This window comes from Trichosurus vulpecula, chromosome 2, assembly GCF_011100635.1.
Source record: "Trichosurus vulpecula isolate mTriVul1 chromosome 2, mTriVul1.pri, whole genome shotgun sequence".
Taxonomy (NCBI): Eukaryota; Metazoa; Chordata; class Mammalia; order Diprotodontia; family Phalangeridae; genus Trichosurus; species Trichosurus vulpecula.
In genome coordinates this window covers 273,417,588-273,437,784 of record NC_050574.1, presented here as the reverse complement: position 1 = coordinate 273,437,784, position 20,197 = coordinate 273,417,588, and the positions used below count along the sequence as shown (strand labels likewise).

At 42.0% G+C, this 20,197-nt stretch overlaps 1 protein-coding gene across 2 annotated transcripts in view; it reads left to right on the top strand.

Annotated features, from left to right (window-relative positions):
* LYPD6B (LY6/PLAUR domain containing 6B) overlaps positions 1-20,197 on the top strand; it is a 230,068-nt gene continuing 209,871 nt past the window's right edge. The window contains exon 1 of one of the 2 annotated variants that reach the window (XM_036746501.1): positions 1-65. The gene's annotated coding sequence lies outside the window, so the exon portion shown is untranslated. Of the gene's footprint in view, positions 66-11,377; positions 11,460-20,197 lie in introns of those variants that run through there. The other variant, XM_036746500.1, reaches the window with a different exon arrangement.

The window sequence follows — 20,197 nt, the reverse complement described above, 5'->3', positions numbered from 1 at the left end:
GGAAGCCCGAGAGCTTTCGGAGAGCGGCCAGGAGGGGGACCAAGGAGCCACTGCGAAGGGCGCAGGTGAGAGACTCGGGGTGCTAAAGTGGGGTGATAGACAAGGGGAAAAGGGGTGCGGGGAGCGAGGAAAAGCCCCCCGCCTTGCAGGGAACGTTCCCCCAAGACTCTCGGTCAGACTCGGATTCAGTTTCCTCCTGCAGGGGCTACCGCCTGCTCCGACCCCGGCCCCACACTCCTCCACCCGTGCTGTTCCGGCTCTGACTCAGTCCCTGACCTGCCCGGTCTGGAGCAGATCAGACTGGAAGGCGGGGGGTGGGGAGGGTGGAGGGGGGCAGGGTAATGGGGTTCTCGGAGGCTCGCAGCCGGCTTGCCGAAGGTAGTGAACGACTTTGGACATGACACCGCTGGGGAGGTGCGCTGGTTGTTCGGGCTGAGGCTCTAGCTGCACAGCTGTGGCAGGGGGGCACAGCAGGAGAGAGCGGAGGCAGCTCTCGCTAGCCCTGGCAGGCTGTGAATGAGCTTGGTATGCACCAGTGGAGCAGAATCGAACTTTTGGAAAGGGATAAGCACCCTGGGGGTGGGAAGAGGGATTCACTGGCTGCGCATCTGGAGAGGAGCTGGGGGTGGACGGGTGAGGAGAGAGGGTACAGTAAGTTACAGTGAGAGTTTCTGGAACTCTTGCGGTGCAGGCTGTGAAATGTAAATTTGAATCTCCATGGGGGTGGGTCATTCACTTCCTTCTCTGTCATTTTGTTGTAGATGAAGACGGTGGTGGAGCAATTGATTCCTTTTAAAAATTTTTAAAATTAAATGTACATTTATATTACAGAACTGAAGGGCCACTGAGATTGTCTGAAATCATAGCGGGGAAAGATGAACAGTTTCAGAGCGATACCAGATTTCAAATCTTGACTCTACCATTTGCTAATGACCTGGAAAACCTTGGGCAAATAGGTTAACCTCTCTGGGCCTCAGTTTCCTCATCTGTAAAATGATTGAGTTGGATTAAATGATCTCCAATTCAGCATTTATTAAGCACTGTGCTTGCATCTCTCCTAGCCCCAGGCCCTGGGGATAAAAAGACCAACTCTAAATCAATGGTCCTTTGATCCTAAATTCTTTGCCTGAAAAATCGAAGGGTTTTTTTTTTTTTGAGCCTTGAGGTATTCCGGGAGCCATATTCATCAGTAACCCTCCATGACAGTTTTGCTATCCCCACCTGGAAATCACCACGATGCTCAGAAAGGAAAAATCTGGGTGGTTGGGTGGGCTGTGCAATTGGCAACTACTTTAGGAGGGTAGATTTTGGGGGTGGGTTTGAAGTCACTTTGTAATGCTCTGGAAGGGTATGCATCTAGATGAAGGAGATAAGTCTTGAAGCAGCTACTTTTCCCAGAAATCCTTGACAATCACATTTCGACTCATAAGGAACACCAAGTCATAGTATGAGCCTTGAAGATAGTCTGTTTCTTAGACAGATGATGTTTTTGCCATCCCTTTCTTTGCTTGACAATGTCATGCAAAACAAAGAGGCACCTGATACCAAGGAGTTATTTGAAGGGGTTCCATACCTGAGTAATAATATCAGGATAGAGACTGGACCTGTGATTTTGTTGGGAAAGTGATCTCTTCTACCATTGCAAGTTGGCATCTTCTTGCAATTTATAGTCTTAGAGCAGAGGTTTTTAATTTGATGTCTGTGAGCTTGTTTTAGAAAAAAAATACATTTTAATAATGGTATTTCAATATGATTGGCTTTCTTTGTAATCCTATGTATTTTTCCCATTTAAACAAATTATTTTGAGAAGGGGTCAATAAGATTCATCAGTTGGCCAAATGGGTCCATGACACAAAAAGAGTTAAGAACCATTGGCTAAGACAGTTGCCTAAAAGACTTAAAGGCTAAGTGACTTGCCCAGAGTCACATAGCCAGGCCGTCTCAGAGGCAGGACTTGAACCCATGCCTTCCTGATTTCCAGGTGAACACTCTAAGCACTACTTCTTTACTACTTAATGCTTCTCATCAGTTCATTAATAAGTATTTATTTAAGGCTTATTGTGTCCTGTCTCTGCCAACACTAACATCCTCACTTGATGCTTCCTTGTGGCATGGAGGTTACTGACCTTGGATTTGTAGAGACTGTGTCAGCAGAACGCAAGCTCTGGCTGGTCCTATGAAGCTTGGAAAGATCTAGAGCATGGGCCCGGTGATGGACTGCGTGTCTCTCATCTGAGGACCAGGCTGGCTGGGTTTGGAGTGACTCATCAGCAGAAGGTTAGCCATGGGGCAAAGGATTATTACGTACTACCACAGCAACTTGTAAAGACTGGCTTCTGAGACAGAGGGCTTATGATATGGAGAGAGTGCCTATACTCACAAAATTACTGATCCTTTCAGTTGAAGAAGAAAGTACTATATTGTACTTGGTACTGTGCTTGGGAATGGAGGAAGGGTGGTAAATGCTTCCCTCCCTCCCCCCCAAAAACCCTAGCATACAACTTATCTTCAAAGAACCTATAAACTAGACTATATTTCAAGACCATGATTCTTTTATTTTTCAAATTCTTAGTTCTTCTCAACCTAAGTAGGTCAAAAAACAGAACTATCCTTTATTAAGCATTTACTATTTGCAGGCATTGCATTAGGTCCTGGGGATACAAAGACAAAAATGAAGGCATTTCTGTCTTCAGAGAGCTTATATTCTTTTGGGGGGAGCATGGGGGAAAATATGTGTATGAAAAAATAAACACTGTACACAAACACATATATGCATTCTCTCTCTCTCTCTCTCTCTCTCTCTCTCTCTCTCTCTCTCTCTCTCCCCCTCTCTCCCTCCCTCCCTCCCTCTCTCCCTCTCTCTCTGTCCCCACACATACACACATACAACCATAAATTAAAAACAAAGTAATTTCTGTAGGAGGTGGGTGGGGAAGACCAGTATTGATAGAGGGGCATTGCCTGAGCTCTGGATTCAATGATCTCTCTGCAGATGATTCTCAGATCACTTCATCCATCCTTAACTTCTTGAATTCCAGTACAAATTTCTAGCTGCCTCTTGGACATCTCAAATTGGGCATCCTGTAGACATCTGACATACAACATATCCGAAACTAAACTCATCTTTCTCCTTGAAGATCTTCTCCCTTACTGTTGAGGACATCACCATCCTCCCACTTACCCAGGCTTGAAATCTAGGTGTCATCTACAATTTCTCTGTCTCTCTCTGTGTCTCTCTGTCTCTCTGTCTCTGTCTCTCTCTCTCACTCTATGTCTCTGTCTCACTCTCACACTCTGTCTCTCTCTCACTCTCTCTCTCTCACACATGCACGCGAGTCACCTTTCTTGTGGTTCAAATATGCACTCAGGTACTTACTGTTTGACCCTGGGCAAGTCACTTCACCCTGTTTGCTTCAGTTTCCTCATCTATAAAATGAGCTGGAGAAGGAAGTGGCAAACCTCTCTAGTATCTCTGCCAATAAAACCCCAAATGGGGTCACAAAGAGTTAGACATGACTCGACAACAATTGATTCTACCCTCTGGACATCTTTTGGTATACATCTCCTCTCCTCTGACACTACCACCATCCTGGCGCAGGCCCTTATCACCTCATACCTGGACTGTTGCAGTAGCCTTTTGGTTGGTCTCAGTGCCTCAGGTCTCTCCCCATTCCAGTTCATCTTCCATTCAGTTGTCAAATTGATCTTCCTAAAGCCCAGGCCTGACCATGTGATCTCCCCCACTCCCCATTTCAAACAACTCCCTGTGGCTCCCTGTCACATTGAAGATCAAATATAAAATATTCTCTTTAGCTTTTAAAACCTTCATAATCTATCTCTTTCCTCCACTTTCTGTGTTTTTTAATACCTTATTCTCCAACATGTACCCTGTGACCCAGGAACACTTCGCTGCTGACTTTGCTGCTGACCCTCAAACTAACCCTGACCTTTGACTCACTTCTTAAAGAGGCCTATTCACTGAATGGCCTTTACCTCACTCAAAGTGAGAACCTGAAAAGGCCTTAGCCTGAAAGGGCCAGAGTCTTCCAATGCATCTTGGGCCATCTCCTGTCATCCTGGTGAATATCAGGCCACTGGACCCAGATGGCACTGGATGAGAAAGCGAGGCTTGTGACCTTGCATAGTCCTCCCTCACACAAATCAAAGTCAACTGCAAGTCATGTCATCATTTCTCTGATGTCACAGTCCTCTTCAAATGAAGGACAAACACAACAACAATACTGCACCTGTGGAATCCAGCAATTTTCAATGGCTGTTCCTCGTGTGTAGAATTCTCTCCCATTTCATTTCTATTTCCTAGCTTCTCTGGATTCCCTGCCTTCCTTTAAGTAAGTCCCAGCTAAAATCTCATCTCCTACAAGAAGTCTTTCCCAATCCCACTTAATTCTAGTGCCTTCCCTTTGTAATGATCTTTACTGGGCCTGGAGTAAGGAAGATCTGAGTTCAAATCTGGCCTCAGATGCTTTCTAGCTGTGTGACCCTGGGCAAGTCATTTAACCATGGTTTTCCTCAGTTTCCTCAACTGTAAAATGTGGATAATACTTTGTAGGGCGTTGTGAGAGTCAAGTGGGATAACATTTGGAAAAAAGCACTTGGTACAGTACATAGCACATAATAGGCCCTATATAAATAGGCCCTATATACTTTTTATCCCATATGTAACTTGTTTGTTCACAGTTGTTTGCATGCTGTCTCCCATATTAGACTGTAAGCTTCTTGTTTCTTGTCTTTCTTTGTATCCTCAGCACTTGGCACAGTACCTGGCACGTAGTAGGTATTTAATAAGTACTATCTTGTTGACTGAGGGATTGAAGGTGAGAAAGAAGTGTAATCCAGTGAGCACAAGCACCCCATCACATGCACGGGGGCGGGGAGATAGATTATTCAAACCCACAGAGGTGGGAGATGGAATGTCCAATGTGAAGAACAACAAAAAAGCCAGCTTGGAGTGTGGAGTCCAGAATAATGTTCAGGACTTGGGTCCTGGTAGATCTGGGTATGCTTCTCATCTTTGACACGTGGAACACTACCCTTCTGGGGTTGTTGTGAGGACCAAAAGAGGTTGTCGTTCAGTCGGGTCTGACTCTTTGTGATCCCATTGGGGTTTTCTTGGCAAGGATGCTGGAGTGGTTTGTCATTTCTTTCTCCAATGGATTCAGGCAGAGGTTACGTGACTTACCCAGGGTCACACAACTAGTAAATATCTGAGGTCTGGTTTGAACCCAGGTGTTCCTTTCTCCAGGCCCAGCACTATCCACGGAGCCACCTAGCTGCCTCAAAAAAAAGAGAGAATGGATAACTTACTGAATGGACAAATGTTTTGATACATTTATTTGGAGCAGATAATCTAGGGGAGTTTCCAATTGCATGTTTGATTCCTTTCTTTTTTCCAAGTTGAGAGGAACTATGTGAGATGAGCAATGGTCCTTTGATGTATTCCTCTGGAAGATGGCAGCAGGGGTAGGGGGTTCATACAATCTGATCTCTTCACTAGGTTTGTGTTTGAGCTCATGAGATTGTTCTTCCTTCCAGAGGAGATTAAAAAAAAATTCCATGCAACCGTATTTGGATGTCCTTCCATGTGAAGTCTCCAATGCATTGAGCTGTCATTGCAATGATCAGTGGTTTGGAAAAATTCCTGAAGAGTTTGTAAAGGGGTGTAATGTATATGGCTGGAGAGGTAGGTTGGCATCAGGTTATAAAGGGCTTTAAATGCCATTGGGAGTCCAGGGAGCTTTTTGAACATGGGAGTGATATGGTAAGGTTTGTGTTTTAGGAATATCCCTTTGGCAGCTGGGTAGAGGATGGATTGGAGGAAGAAGAGATTGGAGAGAAGCAGGGAGACCAAGTTTCTATTGTTATTGTCTTTGTAAGAGATGATGGCCTGAACTAGGCTGATAGCTCTGTGAGTGGAGAAGCAGGGGCAGATCTAAGAAATACTGTGTAAGAAGAATCAGCAGGATTTGGCAACTGACTGGGTATGTGGCTAGGGGATAAGTGAAGAATCTAGTCTAGGATGACTCTGAGGTTGACAACCTGGGTGACAGGAGGAATGGCAATGCTCTTAAAAGAAATAGGAAGGTTAGATTTAAGGGCATGAGTCCACAAAGCATTCACCGGAGGAAATCAAGAGAACTGATTCCTAGGCTTGGCTTCATACTAATGGCTTATGTTCAATTTACTGACATTAACAAATATTTTTAAGTTCCTTCTATATAAAAGACTGGTTGTTTGTTCTTTGTGCTTGAAGAGGACCAAAAAACATCACGATGTCAGGGTCAATGTACAGTGTGTCTGGCACTGAAGATACAGAGGTATAAAATGATGTGGATCATTCTTTCAAGGTGGTAATGTTCTATCGAGAGTGAGGCAAAATTTACGCAGATAAAACTAAGGTAGGGAGTAATGTGGGCAAAGGGGAGAGACAGAGGGAATGATGACTCTAAAATAGCGATGATGGCCATGAAAATTAGAAATTTCTGAACTTGCTCTCTGAGGGGATCAAGGATGCCAGGAGGGAGAATGTAGTATCTGAAGTTGACCTTGAAGGAAGAAAAGGCATTTGAAAAGCTCCGATTTGAGGAAGTGTGTTCCAGGCATAGACCATGGCTTATGGAAATTGTATGGGGCTGGAGACAGAATGTTGAGTTTGGGGAACAAGCCAGCAGTCCATTTGGCTGAACAGTAGAGTGTATCAAAGGGAGTGATGTGAAATAAGTCCAGAAAGGTAGATTTGAGCCCTTTCCAGACTCTGAAGCCACATTTGGGAGGAGAAAAAATAATCACCAGCAGCTGGCGTTAAATAGGTCATACTGAGGAATGTCTTTTCTTTTAATGTGCACTTAAGATGGGGCCTGGACTTCTCTACTAGTTCAGGTTGGCACTTTCTCTGCCTCTGATAGTCTTAGAGAACTGCCTAACGCTGAGAGATTAGAGGTTGAGTGACTCCCCAGGGTAACATAGCCAGTAGCTGTCAGAGACCGGGCCTTGCTGTGCAGGGTAAGGACCAGGGACAGAATCAGAAATGAATATGATGTATAGGCTAAAAAGCATCAATTAAAAAAAGAATATTGTTCAGAAAGTTTCTTTAATGTGGAATTTCTTTCAGCTCTTTGTGCTAGAGTTGATTGTATCTGGCAGCTTGGTTAGAGGTGGAAAATAATGCTCTAATTTTTTTAAGTGCCCAGAAGAGAACAGATGGAGATTCAGAAGAAAGAAACAGAAGTAGAATGACTTTGGAACTTACATGCTGAATTCATCATATGCTTTTAAAAAAAGTCATGGGATGTAATGAAGATTCATAGTTTCACATACAGTTGGCTCTTTTCTGTTCTTCTTAGGGCATGGAAATGCTAATATGGGGGGGGGGGCGTCCCAAGCTTTTCAGGCAGTTTAATAATGTCTGATGACACTGAGACTTGGTACACTCTGTATTTGCTGGTTTGTCAAGTTCAGAATAATAAAAATTTGAAAAAGAGAAAAGTGTCAGCAACTGTGATGATGGCTGCTTATCCAGGAAGTTAGAGAAAGACTTGCTTTCAAATGACCTCAAGTTTTGTTTTAGCCATTCCCAATCAGTGAACACTTACTTGGTCATTTTTTTTTGCTAACACAGAAAGGACTGCTATAGATATTTTGGTGTATTTGGGACCTTTCCTTCGTTTTTAAACCTCCTTGGAGTATATGCCTAGTGAGATCTGGGTCAAAGAATATGCACATTTTAGTTACTTTTACCACAATTACAAATTGCTTTCTAAAATAGTTTTATCAATTCATAGCTCCATCAAGAATATGTTAATTTGCCCACCTGATCATATTGGTAAAGGAACAAGTTACTCTTTTGCATTTATCTTCACATTCCTGTCCATGATTTTCATCTTTTGTATTTGTTCTTTTATATTTAATGTCCTGTCCATGAGCTCCATATGTGGCTAAGATCATTAACGACTGTGTTTGACCATCTGAGAATTTTTATTCTCTCTCTGAATTCAACCTAGATCACTAGGAATAACTTGGGTTGCTGAGATCCCAGGCGAACTCTACATTGAGAGGAGAAGATATGGAAAGGAGAAGTAATCCCAGTTGCCACTGTGGGCTCTGGAACTATCTCCTTCTGCCTGTTGAGCATTTGAGGGACACTGAGAATAGTTACTGACTTAACTGTGAAATGAGGCAGCCTCATATACTGGGAAAAGCACTGAACTCGGAGTCAGAGACCTGGGTCCCAGTCCCAGCTCTTCTACTTAACTAGCTGTGTGACTGGGTAATTTATCCTACCTCTTTGGACCTCAGTTTCTTCATCTGTAAAAATAGGTGGATTGGAATAGATTACCTCTAAGCTCCTCAAGTTTTAAATCCTAAGACACTTTTCCTTGTACCTTCCTTCCTGGTGGGTTTTTAAGAAGAGGTTCTCTGTGTAATATGTTGATTATAGGGAATCCAGAGGACCAGTATTCAGGATCATAGCACAATGACTTTAAGTTCTAAGGAGAATTCTAATTCTAAGTAAAGGTGTAGGAAGAAGAAATGGGTGTGGGGAGAGGCAGTTGGGGGGGGGGGGGAGAGAAAAAGAGAAAGAGATAGAGATAGAGAGAGATAGAGAGAGAGAGAGAGGGATCGAGATGATATGAGGGAGAAATGGATAAGAAAATCTCAAAGCATTTATTTTGTTTTGAAATAGTATTCATTAAAAATCTTTAAGTTTCTCTCGTTTGAAAATTGCATATTATTAAAATGCATCTTTTCTTACATCTTGTGCAGTTAAACCTATCTTTCAAGCTTCTGTATTAAGAGGAACATCTTAGGACAAGAAATAAAAATGTTCAGATGAAATATTTGGGGAAATTCTAGATCCCTTCCTCCCTCTCTCTCTCCCTCCCTTGCCCTCTATCCCTCTCCCTTCCTCTTCCTCTCTCCCTCTCTCCCTCTCTCTTTCTCTCTCTCTCTCTCTCTCTCTCTCTCTCTCTCTCTCTCTCTCTCTCTCTTTGTGTTTCTGTCTGACTCTCCCCCCTCCCTCCCAGCCTCTCTCTGTCTGTCTGTCTCTGTCTGTCTTTCTCTCTGGGTTTCATTCCTAGAAAAGTTCACCGTCAAGGAGAGAGACAGACCCAGAACTTTGTTAGTGGTGACTATATTATTCAAGAGAGAAAAGAAAGGATTCCTAAGAAGGGAACAGATCAGTGATAACTTGACACAGAGTAGAAAAGGCTGATTGAACAAGAGCAAGCAAACCTCTCCCAAGAGAGGCTGAGCTCTCAGAATCCAGCCACCAGTTGACAGGCAGTTATTATTACCTTAACCTCAGTGACACCCCATTAAGGGTTCAGTACTCAAGCAGATCCAGGCAGCTGTCAGCAAGCACATATTCAACAACCAGGTATGCCCTGCCAAGAAAGGGAAATGAGTAGGAATTACCAACACCAGAGAGAATTGGGACTGTCTTGGTAAAAGTGCCCCTCCCTGGGGGAAGAAGGATGCTTACTAAAAGACCCTTCCTTCACCCCCTTTCTAAAGTGAGCAGGGGAAGCCCTACTCGAAAGATTGAAGCTGGGATATACCCTTTGCTTTTGAAGTTCAATTAATTGCTGAATTTATGACCACCGAAAAAGAAATTTAAAAGGTGGGTATATGAAAATCATAGGATCACAGATTTAGAACCTTACAGGCCATCAAATCCAACTCCTTTCTTTTCTCAGCCTCTGGGAGGTTAAGCCAGTTGCCCAAGGTCACATAGGAGGTACTTATGATCAGAATCTGAATTTGAATCCAGACCTTATGATTCCAAATACAGCGATTTTCTCATTGTACTAAATGAATGACCTCTGAACCTCTGAAAGTCCTTCTCATCTGACATATCCATTATTATTAGATAGTTAAGATTCTGCCAGGCAGCTAGGTGGCACAGTGGATAAAGCACTGGGTCTGGAATCAAGAAGACAGGAGTTCAAATATGGTCTCAGACACTTAGTAGCTGTGTGGCCCTGAACAAGTTACTTAACCCTGTTTGCCTCAGTTTCCTCATCTGTAAAATGAGCTGGTGAAGGAAATGGCAAACTGCTCTAGTATCTCTGCCAAGAAAATCCCAAATGGGGTCAGAAAAGGTTGGAAATGGCTGAAACAACTGAACAACAACAAGCTTCTGCCATTGAAGGCATAGGAATCGGGATAGCCAATTGGGAATATCCAGTTGGCCCCGTTACCTTTTCATATTTTTAGGAAAAGGTCTTAAAATCCCTTCTTGTAGCTTAGTAATTGAAGATTCATAGAGCATCAGACTTGGATGGAACCCTAGTATTCATTTAGCCTAAAATCCTCATTTTATAGATGAAGTACCTGAAGCTCAAAGACAACTAGTCTTCCTCCCTCCTTCCCCTACATTGTGGCATAGGGGAGCTTAGTACCTAGAATTGCTGAGTTCTAGCTAAGTGTTCCTGACTTTTATTCCATATTGGCTCCGATACGGGCCCACATATATGTCCCAAGTTGCCCCAACTTTTGGGGAGTCCCTGTTAGATAGTTAATTGATAGCCTCATCCTTCACAACTAGTTTAGCAGGCAGAAAGAGAAGCTAATATTTTTGTAAATTTAATCATTCATCATTAAATTTTCCCTCTTTCCAAACTCTGATCTGCTTTGTATCCGCCAGAACTTGGCTACATCTCAAGCTTCCCCACCTTCCCCCGCACAGCATCCCTTACATTAGGGAAACAAATGAGCCCTGCAGGACTCCTTTTTTCAATTCCTTGTGTGTAGAACCCCCTCTGTACTTGTGCTTGGTTTGAAAATGTTGTTTACCCCTCTATCTAATGTCATTTTAGGAGACGCCAACGTTTGATTGCAGGAAACTGGAAAGGATTTTACAAACAGCTTACTGTGCACAAATACAGTGGGCACTTTCCTATTTCCCCTTTGATTGAATTGGCTACAGTATCATATGCAGTAAACAGAGCTTTAAAAAAAACAAAAAATCTCTCTCCTTATCTCACCCACTCACACAAAAGGGAAAAATAGATTGTAATTGAAAAAAACCAAAAGGAAAATAGAACTTTGAATCTAAAAGTTAATTAAATTTGAGGGGCTTGCAGGGACAGTTTACTTTCCTGTAATAACATGTAAGATCATAAGGTTTGTTTTCCACTTTGCAAACAGAATAATAAAAAGTAACCTAATGTGATTTCTAGTAACAGTAAATAATGGATACTAAAACTGGCCTATACAAAGACCAGACCGAGTAGAACTGGTGAGTCACAGACTCAATTGAGTTATTATTTTTTAGATTGACATTGATTTTTAAAAAGAAGGTGTACATCTGAATACATTTATTATTATTATTATTAATTTCTTTTTTTCTAGTTTGAGCCTTTTCTGAAAAGCTGGCTTTAAAATAACCATGGAGTTATGACCTCAGTTCTATCCCACTTCGTCTTGTGGAATTTTGACAGGTATGAAATTGACACAGTAGCTGCTTTGCAGAGAAAATTAAATATAAAATAAAACAACAGGACAGAGAGTATTCGCAGAGTATTCTGGGTAACTTAGATTTGGAGTCAGATAACATTCCCTTCCCTGTCATGTCCATGTCACAGGCGTCTGTTTGGAGGACAATACCATGCAGTCTTTGCAGCGGAGGCATAGTGGGAACTTTAGACAAGTCACATTCAAGATGAACATGGGTGTTGCGTTACCCAAAGCAGACACACCAGATGGAGCCAGAGAAGGGAATAAACCCTGAATGGTGTGCTTAGAGCAAGATTCATTGCCTACAGGGGGAAAAAGAACCCAAACTGCAACCTAACATTAATATATTTCAGAACAAGAAGGGAAGATTGATGATGGATTAGGATTTGAAGCCTGTACATGAGAGAAAATTCTCCATTCATCAAATTAAAGAGTTGGAAGAGATGGTTTTTAAGGTCCCTTCCAACTCTGACATTCTGTGATTTTAAACTCTAAGGCATAGGAAGTTGAAGGAAGTAAACAGCATCCCAATTGGTACCCAAAGATTCTGGACCACCATTTGTTACTGGTTACTACTTCTTTCTAATTGCTCAACTTTTGGTCAAGAGCTAATTTAACCAGTTCCTGCCTACACTGGCAACTGATCTCTGAAGTCAGAGAGGGAAAGCACTAGAATTAAGAGGGGCTGGCAAAGAAGATGGAATTTTAGTTGGGACTTGTAGCCACGAAGCCAGTAGGCAGAGATGAGGAAGAAGAACTTTCCAGGCATTGAGGAAAGGCAGAGAAAAATGCACAGAGCTGAGAGATGAAATGTCTTGTTCAATGAATAGCCAGGAGGCCAGTGTTACTGAATGGAAGAATATGGTGTGGGGAGGAAGCTGTAAGAAGACTGAAAGGGTGGAGGCAACAGCTAGGTTATGAAGGGTTTTGAATGCCAAATAGATGATTTTATATTTGCCCCTGAAGGCAACAGGTTGTCATTGGAGTTTATTGAGTAGGGAAGTGACACAGTTGGACCTGCTTTTTTGGAAAATCACTTTAGTGGCTGAATGGAGGATGTTTTGGAGTGAGGAGAGACTTGAGGCAGGAGATTCAGCAGCAGGGTATTGCAGTAGTCCAAGGGTGAGGTGATCAGGGCCTACACTAGAGCAGTAGCATTGTCAAAGGACAGAAGGGGCATATTAGAAAGATATTATAAAGGTGAAATCAATAGGCCTTGACAACAGATTGGATGGGGGGGGTGGTTAGTGAGAGACAATAAAGGGCTGAGGATGACACCTAGGTTGTAAGCCAGAGGGTCTGGGGGGATAGTGTTGGCCTCTACGGTAATAAGGAAGGTAGGAGGTGGGGAGGGTTTTGGAAGAAAGTTAGTGACTGGTTTTGGACATGTTGAGTTTAATGTCTACTGGACAGGTAGTTTGAGATTTCTGGTTGTTGTCTTTCTTTCTAGAAGAGGACCAAAATGACATCACAATGTCAAGTTACAGTGTGTCTGACTGTGGCTGATCAGACCAATATGAACTTGGGAGGCTCTACCACAGATCGGGCTTAAATAGTTCATATGAACATTCGGAGTGGAGATGTCTATAAATTTACACATCTCATATTTCTTTTGAGAAATTCTGCTTTGCTCATAGAGCACAGTGCCTTCTTTGATGCGGGCACTCCATCCTGGGTGGTCCTTTGCCAGTAAAAGGCAGTTGGAGATTAGCAGATGGGTTAGGGCAGGATTGGTAGATATGAGAATCATCAGTATAGACATGGTAATTAAATCCATGGAAGCTGATGAGATCGTAAGTGAAGTAGTACAGAGGGAGAAGAGAAGTGGGTTGAGGGTGGTACCCTGAGGGACACTTATGGTATAAGGGCATAAACCGAATGAGGAAGTAGCAAAGAAGACTGAGAAGAAATGGTCAGATAGGAGGAGGAATGAAGAGATAAAGAGTATCAAAGACTACAGAGAGTTTGAGAAGGATGAGATTTGAAAAAAGGCCATTGGATTTGGCCTTAAGAGATCATTGGTAACTTTGGAGAGAGAAGTTATGGTGGAATGAAGTGGTTGGAAGCCAGATCATAAGGGACTAAGAGGAAAGTGAGAAAATGGAGGTACCTATTATAGAAGACATTTTCAAGGAGTTTAGCCACAAAGAGAAGAAGAGATATAGGGTGATATTGAAGATGGAAGCTCAAGTGAGTGTTTCAAGATGTGAGAGACATGGTCATGTTTTTGTGTAGAGAGGCAGTCAGTAGATCGAGGTTGAAAATAAGTGATAGAGGGTGATGACAGAGAAGGCAATCTGTTGGAGGAGGTGGGTTGGAATGGGATTGTTTGAGAAGGTAGAAGGCTTAGCCTTGGCGAACAGGAAGGCCACTTCATCAGGTGAGATAGAAGGCATGTGAGTAATATGAGATGAGGAAGAGGAGAGAAGAGGGAAAACATAACAAATGGCCCAACTTTATTTCTGTAAAATATGAGGTTCTCAGCTAAGAGGATGGGGGTGGGGAGGAGACCATGAGAGGTTGTGGAGGGATGAAAAGGTTTGGAAGAGCCTCTATGGAGAGTGGGATAGTGAGTTTCAATAATAGCTAGAAGATGGAAGGAGTGGGAGAGGAAAGGATGAAGGGAAGTTTGTTGTCTATGGAATAGGCATTCCAGAGGGCACAATGGAAGGTGATGTTTGATCAGAACTTAGGGGTGGGAGGGTTGAGGAGGGTTAGAATATGGAATTAGGTGGTAGAAGATGGGAAATGGAGTTTGCATGATGCAATTAAGAAAGAAATGAGAATTACAAGTTACATATTCCATCTTCCTCATCTCTACTATAAAACCTTATGTAACTCATGATAAAAGCAAGCCACTACCTATGGTCACACAGGTATTCAGAGTTGAGCTAGGGTTTGAATTCAGCAACTCTGTCTCTGAATCCAGGATTCTATTATACTAGACCACCTATTAATTTATGGGTTAAGTCTGGTGATCCCTCTAGACCCTCCTTCAGAATAAATGCTTTAAAATGCATAGAATGAAGTGCAAAGGAAGCCAATTATATTGAAATATAGTTATCAGATTCAAAAAAAAAAACTTCACTGACCCCAGGTTAAGAACTCATATTGTAGAGGAAGCTATCAAAGTCTTTGCCTTCCCTGTGAGAAAACTAATACCAAAACAAACCCAGAAATAAACTTCTTGTAAAAATCTACCCAAAGTATATGTTTTAGAAGAAAACTTCTTTTTTTGCTTTTTGAAGTGGTTACTTTTAGAAACCACAATTCAAAACCATCTCTGCAGGAACAGACATGCTAAAATCAGAATGGAATATTGCAGTTTTCTTAAGTCCAATACAGAACTGGAGAATGACGAGTCATAGTTATTCAAATGAGAAGGAAAATCATCAAGTTTCCTGCTTTAGGGTATAAATTTATGGCAAAATCTGTTGATGTTACTCAACCGGGGAGGGAGAGTCAGAGGAAAGCTTATGTTTTGCTCTTGCGAAGTGCCAGACCTTGAACTGAGTCACAACATGTTATAGCTGAAAAGGACCTAGGAGGTGGTCTAGTCCAACCCCAAAGTATTACAGATTTGGTTCATAATTCAGTCAACCAGCATTTTTTAAAGAGCCTCATCTGTCCAATGCACAGTGTTAGGCACTGGGAATACACATGAAGATATTGAGGTGATAGGTCCATTTTTTGCAGAAACTGTCTGTGGAGGCGCATCCTATTAGTTGCTAGGAGGCAGGAGGGACAACAGGAAAAACAAAAACAGTTCCTGTCCCCAAGAAGCTTAAGTCAAATTAGGGAAACAAAGCAAAGATGCCTAAATATGACTCATAGTGAAACTTAACAGTGCCAATTAATATTAAGAGACATATAGGAAAACTATGACATGTTTCTGCAACATCAAACAGGGAAATCAATATGGTGAGAGTGGTGAATTTAAATTTTACTTCACTTATTAAATAACAAATTGTTATATTCTTCTCTCTACCCCCACTCCATTTTAAAGATCAATGAGTGATGTGTATTTCTCTAGGCAGTTGGCATAACACTGCCACCCAAGAAGTGATTCCCCCTCCAAAAAAAAATAAACATGAAGTTCAGATAATGGTTAGTGACTCAACTAACCCACATAACCCTACAATTAAATTCTCAAAGTTGTTTTTCTGCACAGAGAGAACTGATTATTTACAGAAGTTAATATCTAACTAGTTAATCCCTGACTGAAGCACAGATAGCTTAAGAGATTAAGGTTTTGATTTACCCCCATCTTTCAGGGACTGCTCTCAAGACTGCAGGTTGGTGCCATAGAAAGAGAACTGATACTGAGAGTTAAAGAGACCTATGTTTGGACACTCAGTTTTCGATTGATTGGCTTTATGATCTTGGGCAAATTACTTGGTGTTTCTGAATCTCAGATTCCTCATCTGAAGCTGCTGAGTTGTGACTTGCCTAGATCATGATTTTATAGTAGGAATGAGAAAGTTGGCATATGGATGTATTCCATGGATGTATTCAAAACTGGTGAGAGAGAGACAGGGAGACTGACAGATATACACAGTGAGAGACGGAAATTGGTAATGAGGGAGGGGAGCCATAGAGAAACACAGACAGTAAGAGAATGAGAGATGGTGAGAGACAAGGACAGCGGCTCAGTCGCCAAGCTCTGTCTCTGCCCTTATCTCCCTACATGGAGTTTTGGGTTTAGGCAACTAGGGGAAAGCAGTAGACAGAGTTCTGGGCTTGGAATTCAAATCCTGCCTCAGACCCTTACTAGCTATGTGACCTTGGGTAAGTCACTCATCTTTTTTCAGTTTCAATTTCAGCATCTGTAGAATGAGGGGGTTGCACTCGATGGCCTCAGTATCCCCTTCCAGCTCTAAATATGTCATCCCATGATGTTGTACTTCCTTAGGGAAATAAGTGACTTGGAACCCCAGCATAGCTTAAAGTCTTGTGGGTCACTTTAAATTTAGGAAGAGAAATCATGAATTTAAGATGAAGCTAACTGAAAGTGAGTTTTCTAGTAATTCTACTTGTTCCTTTTGAAGATGTGGAGGTGGAAAAGCCTATTTCATTGACTAGAATTGAATGATCTATAAGTTTTTAAAATAACTATAAAAGATACTGTTCTCATCCGTTTTGTAGGTAGCATTTGGCATTAAAACCTGTTTGAACAAAAGAGGAAACATCACTCAGATCTTGGGCTTTTCAAAACATGTCGTCACTTATCTTTAAAGGGTGCCTCAGTGATATGGATGAATTCATTTCTATCTATGTGTATCTTTGCAGGACCCATTAATATGGGACTATATTATGCTAGTTAGGCAAACATGTCATTTCATTATCTTGGCTTTTATAAGTAAAGAAAATGGAGCCTCTGTGAAGTCATATCCTTGGGGTCACACAGTAAGTTTGTGGCGGGTGAGCATTAGAACCTGTAACTCCTGAGTTCTTCCTGTTAATTAATTAGCCCACTCATCCTTCTGCGTCTGCCATCTGAGAATGGCCATGTAGGGAGATAAGGGCAAAGATGGGGTTTGGCGACCGAGTTGCTGGTGGGAATTCTTGTAGCATTTGCCATAGTGGTTAGTTAACTTTGCTTCTTGCCAGGGCACTCACTCAAGCCAGATGTAGGAGGCAGCAGAGGAGTGGCTCATTTTTAGGGCAGAAAGGAAGCCGCCACAGTGGGTGGCATGTAGTCTCTGCCTGGTGCACTGTGGTGGCTGTGTGAATGAGTCCTTCTTTGGTGGAGGCAGCCTCTTGGTGAGGGTGGAAGGCTATATTTGAGTGTTGAGTTTACTCCTTCAGCTCCTGGTTCATACAATGATGGAAACTTGGGTGAGGAGAGTGTATGACCTTGTGTGAGCATGACTACTTGAAGGCACTGAATGTTTGTTTGTTTTTAAAGCTCCTTTAGCATTTTGCTGGTGCCTAAGTACTTATTAGGGGCAGCTAGATGGTGAAGTGGAGAGTGCTGGGCCTGGAGTCATGAGTCTTCCTGAATTCAAATCCTGCCTCAGACACTTACTAGCTATGTGACCCTGGGCAAGTCACTTAACCTTGTTTGCCTTAATTTCCTCATCTGTAAAATGAGCTAGAGAAGGAAATGACAAACCACTCTAGTATCTTTTCTAAGAAAATCCCAAATGGGGTCATGAAAAGTCAGACACAACTGCAAAATGACCGAACAACAAATGCTTGTTTTTTTTTTTCCCCAGTTACATGTAAAAACAATTTTAAACAAGTGCTTATTAAGGGAATAGAATGTGACGTTTCATTTACTGAGGCAGTCCCACGGTCGCTTGCCCAGAAAATTCAATGAACATTTATTAAAGTATCAACTCTGTGTAATATACTGTGTTATCCTCTTTTTTCCATCGACAGACCCCAATTCCATAAGCCATATGGTAGAGTTGGGAATTTGATGGATTGATGTTCCTGATGATTGTGACACTTGAAAATTATTTCTTGAGAAATTCGTATTTTGCATCAACCCACAAAGCATGGGTCTGACCATGTCACTTCCTTGCTCCAGAGGTGCATTGGCTGCCTGTTGCCCTTAGGATAAAATCATTTGCATTCTGGCTCCAGGCTACCTTTGCAGCCTTTTTACATATCACTCATTTTGATATTCTCTAATTTATAGCCAAACTGGCCTTCCTGTGTGACATTCCTTCTATCTCTGTACCTCAACTTTGCCTTTTAGAAACTGTAGTTTTCCTCAGAGCTCAGCTCAAGTGCTGCCTTTTACAAGAAGTCTCATCTGATTTTTCTAATTGCTAATGCCCTCCCCTCAAATTGTATTTATATACTTGGGACATAGTTCATTTTTGCTTTTCTTTCTACATGTCACTGCTCGCCAATAAAATATAAGGTTCTCAGAAGGGAGGAACCATTTGAGGTTTGTTTCCCAAGTGCCTAGGACAGTGCTTTAAACACAGTAGGTGTTTATAATAAAGGCTTGTTGAATGAATATGCCAACCAGAAGCTGGAACCATGTTACTTATGGTGAAGGAATACGACATGTAGGCACTCAAAGATGCTTCCTTTTGATGCTGTAGCAAGGTCGATAAATCATGGAATCCTCCTTGCTCCACCTTAAAGCTGGCCTCTATAATAGCATATGCATCAGAGCCAAAAGGGGATTTAGGGATTATCTAATCCAATCCTCTCATTGCAGTGGATCCATAATCTCATTCATGTGAGTACTCCCTCCATCAATATGGATTACAACCTATCCATACCTTCCATTCTGTGTCATACTCGACTCCTATAAATCTCCCAGAAAAGATCCACCCAATGGGCTGGAGGCCTTTCTCTGGATCTTTTAACATTTTGTGGATGCCGAGGCTGCATTTGTACTGCTGTTAGCCAGGCCTCCTTGACAGGCCTGTCTCCCCTTCTGATTATGCATTTCTTATGTAACCGTGTTTATGCCACTTCTTCCTCAAAAGTTAGCTCATCACTACATATATCTTGAACAGACACTGCTAGTGCCATCTCTCTGTTGACTATTCCCATTTCCTGGCCACCGCCCCTCTTCCCCCCTCTCCCCCCCCCCACCCACCCATATCCCTTGTTTGTATATAGTAGTTTGCAGGCTGTGTCCTGCATTAGAACGCAAACTCCTTGATAGCAGGGACTGTTTTTTGTCTTTGTCTATATATTTAACACTTAGCATAGTGCTTGGCACATAGTAGGTGCTTAATAAACGCTTATTCACTGACTGACTGAAGATAGGTGAGGAGCTGTGTCCGGATTTGAACAAGGAGAAAAATGAGTAGGATGAATTTCATTTGGGAAACAGTGCAGAAATGTAAGTGATTCCAAGCTGCTTTCTGAAACAAAACCCCATTTTCAAAAAATCTGTATTATCCTAGTAATGGTAGGTGGTTATACATCATGAAACATCATAGTTTTCAAAGAATCATAACTGTGAGTGTCCCAAAAATAGAGCTACATCTAGGGTGGAGTAGTTAGGGCTTTGTCTTAGGGCGCCAAAAACTCAGCACCTCCTTATCAAGAAGGATTAGTTAAAAGATGGTACAAGATGTTTGCTTCCTCTCTATATCATTCATGGCCTCCATGGCTTCAAAAATCGATTTGAATCATTGTGTCTCACTTGCCCTGAATATGGTTTGTGCCACTTTCTTCATGGGAAGATATTTGATCAGAAGTCTGCCCAAAAGAATTAGAGAGATGTATGCTAAGCATAAATCAGCCACAGCATATCACCAATGACTAGAGACATAAAAAGGTATTAATAGGTATTAAATTGCTACAGAAGAGTGGGTTAGCATCTTTGGGCTTACAGTCAGCTTGCACAATAGAAGTAGGCTGATTACTTAGGAACTCTAGAATTTTGGAGCTAGACAGGACCTCAGAAATCATCTCATTCACCTTCTTTCCTATCTACCCCCATTTTACTGATCAGAAAACTGAGGTCCAGGGAGGTACATTGGCTTATTCTTAGTTAGTTGGTGTCAGATATGGCTTCCTAGTCATATGTGTTATTTGGGAAGTGTTTCATTAAGAAAGGTACTTCTGGGAGATTCAGTAGTGCCTTCTCCACAATTGTCTTTATAATGCAACTCCTTAATCTTCACTTTGATTCTTGGTCTTCCGAGGAAAGCCTTCCTATTTATGTTGCTTCTTATCCCTGGGTTGTTACCTACATTTCCTTGCATTTTCATGTGATTGGTTTTAGGCCTACCTTTAATAT